Source organism: Arvicola amphibius, chromosome 15 (genome assembly GCF_903992535.2).
Source record: "Arvicola amphibius chromosome 15, mArvAmp1.2, whole genome shotgun sequence".
In the NCBI taxonomy this organism is placed as follows: domain Eukaryota; kingdom Metazoa; phylum Chordata; class Mammalia; order Rodentia; family Cricetidae; genus Arvicola; species Arvicola amphibius.
The window spans coordinates 15,455,065-15,460,917 of NC_052061.1; the positions used below are offsets into that span (position 1 = coordinate 15,455,065).

At 48.9% G+C, this 5,853-nt stretch overlaps 1 pseudogene; it reads left to right on the forward strand.

Moving 5' to 3' along the window:
- The first annotated feature begins 5,165 nt into the window (after positions 1-5,165).
- Positions 5,166-5,853, forward strand: LOC121677000 (annotated as a pseudogene).

Sequence of the window (5,853 nt, forward strand, 5' to 3'; positions counted from 1 at the left end):
TAAATTCAAGCCCAGCCTGGGATACAGAGCTAGCCTGGGATACAGAGCTAGTTCCAGGACAGCCAAGGCTACACAAAGAAACCCTATTTTGAGTGGGGGAAAAGGGAGGAGAAGGAGAGAGAGGAGGACTGAAAGAAACAAAGGAAAGCTGGCTATGCAAGCCATGAAAGACAAATCAGCAAGCAGCACCCCTCCATAGTCTCTGCATCAGCTCCTGCCTCCAGGTTCCAGCTCCTGCCCTGCTTGAGTTCCTGTCCTGACTTCCTTCAGCGATGGACTACAGTGTGGTGGTGTAAGCTAAATAAACCATTTGCTCCTGGGTGGTTGAAATAATATTGGCTCCCATAGGTTCAAAAATTTGAATGCTTGGTCACCTGGGAGTGGCACTGTTTAAAAGAACTAGGAGGTGTGGCCTTGTTGGGGCAGGTGAGTCACTGAAAGTGGGCTCTGAGGTTTCAAGAGTTCAAGCCAGACTCAGTGGCTCTCTCTTCCTGTTGCCTGCAGATCCAGATAGAACTCTCAGCTACCATCTGCCTGCATTTGGACATGTTCCAATGCACGAGGATAATGGACTAAATCTCTGAAACTGTAAGCAAGACCCAGTTAAATGTTTTCCTTTAGGGGCTGGGGAGATGACTCGGAGGTTAAGAGTACTGTTTGCTCTTCCAGAGGTCCTGAGTTCAATTCCCAGCAACCACAAGGTGACTCACAACCATCTGGTGCCCTCTTCTGGCCTTCAAGCATACAGACAGACAGAACACTGTATACATAATAAATAAATAAATCTTTAAAAGAGAAGAAGAAAGCCGGGCGGTGGTGGTGCACGCCTTTAATCCCAGCACTCGGGAGGCAGAGGCAGGCGGATCTCTGTGAGTTCGAGGCCAGCCTAGTCTACAAGAGCTAGTTCCCGGACAGGCTCTAAAAAAGCTGCAGAGAAACCCTGTCTCGAAAAACCAAAAAAAGAAAAAAAGAAAAAAAAGAAGAAGAAGAACCCCCCCTCCCCAAAAGCAAGGCCATAAAACAGCCCCAAGACTTCAAGAAACTTCTACCTATGGAATTCTGGGAACATCCAACCCCAACCCATTTCCCCCACTCCCCCACCCCCCCACACACATCCTGGAGCTCTGGAGTAGCAACTGTCTTATCCATCTCCACCCTGCAGCTTCAAAACAGTTTATCCAGAGAAGCAGTGTCGGGCCTAACTTCACCAGGTACACACACACACACACCTTAAAAACTGTTCTCAGCCCCTGAGCAGCCTATTCTCCCATAGCCTTGGATACTAAACCGCAGGGGGGTTGGAGGCACCAACCACTCGAAGCAGCACAATTCTTCTCCCACTGTTTTGAGGTCGTACTGTTTTCCTCGGCTAAGTTGTTTTCTGCAAGGCCAACATGACATGTGGGACCTCGTAAAACTAAAGCTCAGTACAACTACGTAAACAAGTGAAGAGGAAGTCCACAGAGGAGTGGGGGAGATCTCCGTTAGCTACACAGCTAACAGAGAGTATCTGTTAGCTATCCAGAAAATACAAAGAACGCAGAAAACAAAAAGTCAAGAAGACAAATCACCCAATTAAAACGTGGACTATGCTCAGAATGGAAGAGTTTTCAGTAGAAGAAATAAAATGGCTAAGGTACATCTCAAAGTATTCATTGTCCTTTAGAGCTAGAACAGAAATTCATCTCACCTGTCAGAATGGGTAAACTCAAGAAAGCAACCATCAGCAAACTCTAGAGAGGACGTGGGAAGGTGAACCCTTTCCTGGTGGAACTGTAAACAGCTGCAGCCACTATGAAATCAGTACGAGAGCTCTCAAAAAGCCCAAAATAACTAAATCTACCATAGAATCCAGCTGTGCTGCTCCCTGGTATATGACGTGACCGAAGGACTCACCATCCTATCCCACAGACACCAGCTCACCTGCATTGGTCGCCACCCAATCCCCAATAGCTAAGCAACGGAACCACCTGAGCCTTCTTCAGCTGATGACTGGCTAATGACAATGTGGTGCACGTGTACTGTGGAACTATTCTGCTGTAGAGAAAAATGAAATCATGAACTTGGGAGGTAAGTGGACAGAACTTGAAAAGATCCTATTGAAATAACCCAGACCCAGAAAAGCAAATGTCACACATTCTCCTAAACTGAGGTCCCTAGCTCCAAATCTTCAGATTGGAGTCCATAACCTGAACTGCAGAAAGCAGGAAAGTTAGAAAGGATCATGTCAGGAGTGTGCTGGAGAGGGGAATAGCAGCTTACAGGAGACATGGGGACGGCTTTAATCACAGAATGGGGGACTGTCGCTACAGAGAGGGAGGGAAAGGAATGAATAAAACTAAGGAAGTTTGGAGAAGTCATAGCGGATCATATTACTTTATGTCTACCTAAAATTACATGTAACCCAGGTGAGTGTACATCAGTCTCGATGAAGCTGTGCCAGCTGCGGAACTAACGCACCCTCCCAGAGCCCAGCAGCTATACTATCTGACAGAGACCTCAGTGCCAGGCACAAGAAAACCTCTTTTCTTTATTTTAAAATTTTATTCATTTTAAATACCAACCACAGTTCTCCCTCCCTCCCTTCCTTTACTCCCCTATCTCCCTCTTCCCCCTACACCCCCCACCCCACCATCCACTTCTCAAAGAGAACAAGGCCTCCCATGGGAGTCAACAAGGACTGACATATCAAGTTGAGGCAGGATCAAGCCCATCAGCCCCACCACAGGGAATGGACTCCAAGAAGCCCATTCACGTACCAGGGATAGATTCTGGTCCTATTTCCAGGGACCCTACAAACAGACCAAGACACATAACCCACATTCAGAGGGCCTAGGTTCAGTTCCATGCAGGCTCCCCAGTTGTCAGCTCAGAGTCCGTGATCTCCCACTAGCTCGGGTCAGCTGTCTCTGTGGACAGAAACCCTTTTTCACGACTCCCAAAACAATATAGGCGATTGCTGTCACTCTTTGCTGTCCCGGCTGTTAGATATGCTGAAGTTATGGAGCAGTTCAGACACAGGATTAGAGGACATAAGCTGGACTGGACCTGGGAACCTCCATCCTGAGGACCAGCTTCCATAGTAACAGGAGGTGCTATGGGGACCAGCTTCCATAGTAACAGGAGGTGCTATGGGGACCAGCTTCCATAGTAACAGGAGGTGCTATGGGGACCAGCTTCCATAGTAACAGGAGGTGCTATGGGGACCAGCTTCCATAATAACAGGAGGTGCTATGGGGACCAGCTTCCATAGTAACAGGAGGGGCTATGGGGACCAGCTTCCATAGTAACAGGAGGGGCTATGGGGACCAGCTTTCATAGTAACAGGAGGGGCTATGGGGACCAGCTTCCATAGTAACAGGAGGTGCTATGGGGACCAGCTTCCATAGTAACAGGAGGGGCTATGGGGACCAGCTTCCATAGTAACAGGAGGGGCTATGGGGACCAGCTTCCATAGTAACAGGAGGGGCTATGGGGACCAGCTTCCATAGTAACAGGAGGGGCTATGGGGACCAGCTTCCATAGTAACAGGAGGTGCTATGGGGACCAGCTTCCATAGTAACAGGAGGGGCTATGGGGACCAGCTTCCATAGTAACAGGAGGGGCTATGGGGACCAGCTTCCATAGTAACAGGAGGGGCTATGGGGACCAGCTTCCATAGTAACAGGAGGGGCTATGGGGACCAGCTTCCATAGTAACAGGAGGTGCTCTGCTGCCAAGGGAAGGAAGAAACCAATGCTGCAACCTGAGTGAAAAAAGAAACAAAAAAGAAAGGAAGGACATGACTGCTCCTAGGTACAGTGGAGGTTTACTGTAGGTAAAAGGGAGAGTGTGGGCAGAGCCAGGGACATCTGAGAGAGTCCAGAGTGGACTCACATGTGGGGAGAGAGGTTGGGAGGGTACCAGGTGCAGTAGCCAGGAGGCCAAAGGTACAAGAAGGTGTGGGTAACCAAAATGTCTGGATTATACAGGAAAGAGCCTCTGGGTAAAGTGCAGCCCAGCCCAATGGGCTGGAGAGTTCAAGATAGAGGGCAGGGTGTGCACGATAAACCCTGTAACAGGTAGGGACTGAGGGATGCTGGGAGAACCTGGCAGGCAGTGTCAGCTCTGATAGGTTACATAGGCACTGCAACCATTTCTCAGCTGTGAAGCTCTGAAGTACAATGACTGGCATACCCCTAAAGGCGCACTTACATCTTAGCAGTAACAACAGCTGTCTAGCCAGGCGATGATGGCACACACTTTAATCCCAGAACTTGGGGGGCAGAGGCAGGTGGATCTCAGTCGGTTCAAGGCCAGCCTGGTTTACAAAGCAAGTTCCAGGACATCCAGGAATGTTACACAGAGAAACTTGTCTTGAAAAATAAAAAACAAAACAAAAAAATCACAGCTGTCTAATTGGTGTGAAAGCCTGCTCAGCAAGAGAGAAATCACATCTGGTACCATACACCTAGCTGACTTCAGGTAGCTTGTGACATCATGGATCGCAGAGAACCTGCTATTGCCTCTTTACTAACCTACACAGCTCCTAACTGCATTCTAGGTATTTATATTTATACCCACTCACAAGGGTAGCTCTCCCTCCTCACCAAAGAAGCAGATTCCCTCTGTGTGGTAAACAGAGGCCACAACAGGTCAAAATGCAGAAAGCATAACTGATCCTGGGGTTCCTAGACCCAGTCGATAGAGCTAAAGCACAACCCCCATATCGAGAAAAAGAGGATGAAAAGATTCTACGAGTCAGAGGATCAGGAGTCTGTTGTGTTGTTGTGTATCCTGGGAAATGACAGGGTACACACACGATCCCTCAGTAATATGGCGGCCTAAGCAAGGCTTGAATAATGACATCAGGAGAAAGACACGCTGTGTTAGAGGGAAATCTCACAGGGCCCCCACCTTTAGACAAAGAACTACAGGTAACTAAAGACTCCTGAGAGAGAATTAGTCTTCTCCAGGGACGAGCCCCCTAATTGATTATCCACTACTAAGTGGTCAGCCCGGAAACCATGTACATATGAACAGCAGTAAACAGACTCTGGTGTCTTCTTTGGGAAATCACCAAAAGGCACACGGGTGCAGCGGGAGGGACCAGAGGACTCAGGACCAAGAATTAGGAGGCCACAGTTGCTTCCTCAGAGAACTCAGCAGCAGTTGTGGTTACGGCCATGGGCCCACGGAGGGAAAGGCGAAGACAACGAGGGATTCCTGTCACTAAGCTTGGCATCTGGCTAACGACGTGAAGATCTACCTGTTCTCCCTGCTCATCAAGGAATCTGAGATTATTGAGTTTTCCTGGGCACATCCCTAAAGGATGAGGGTTTAAAGCTCATGCCAGTGCAGAAGCAGACTCAGGCTGGCCAGAGGACCAGGTTCAAGGCTTCTGTTGCTATAGAGGACTACAATGGTCATGCTAGTTTTGTGCTCCAAGGAGATAGCACGGCCACTAGAGGCGATCATCCTAGCCAAGCTTTCCATTGTCCCTGTGTGGAGAGACTACTTGGGGGAACAAGACTGGCAAGCCACACAAAGTGACAGGCCACAGTGGATTTGTGTTGGTGCATCTCACCCCGTCCCCAGAGGCACTGGCATAGTTTGGTGCTCCAGAAGTTGCTAATGATGTCTGATATTGATGACTACTGCACATCAGCCAGGGATGGCACTGCCACCCTGCGCAACTTTGCCAGGGTCACCTTTGATACCATCTCCAAGACGTACAGCTACTTGACCCCTGACCTCTGGACAGAGACTGTGTTCACCAAGTCTCCTTATCAGGAATTTACTGACTATCTTGTGAAAACCCACACCAGGGTTTCTGCTCAGAGGACCCAGGCTACAGCTGTGGCCACCACATAA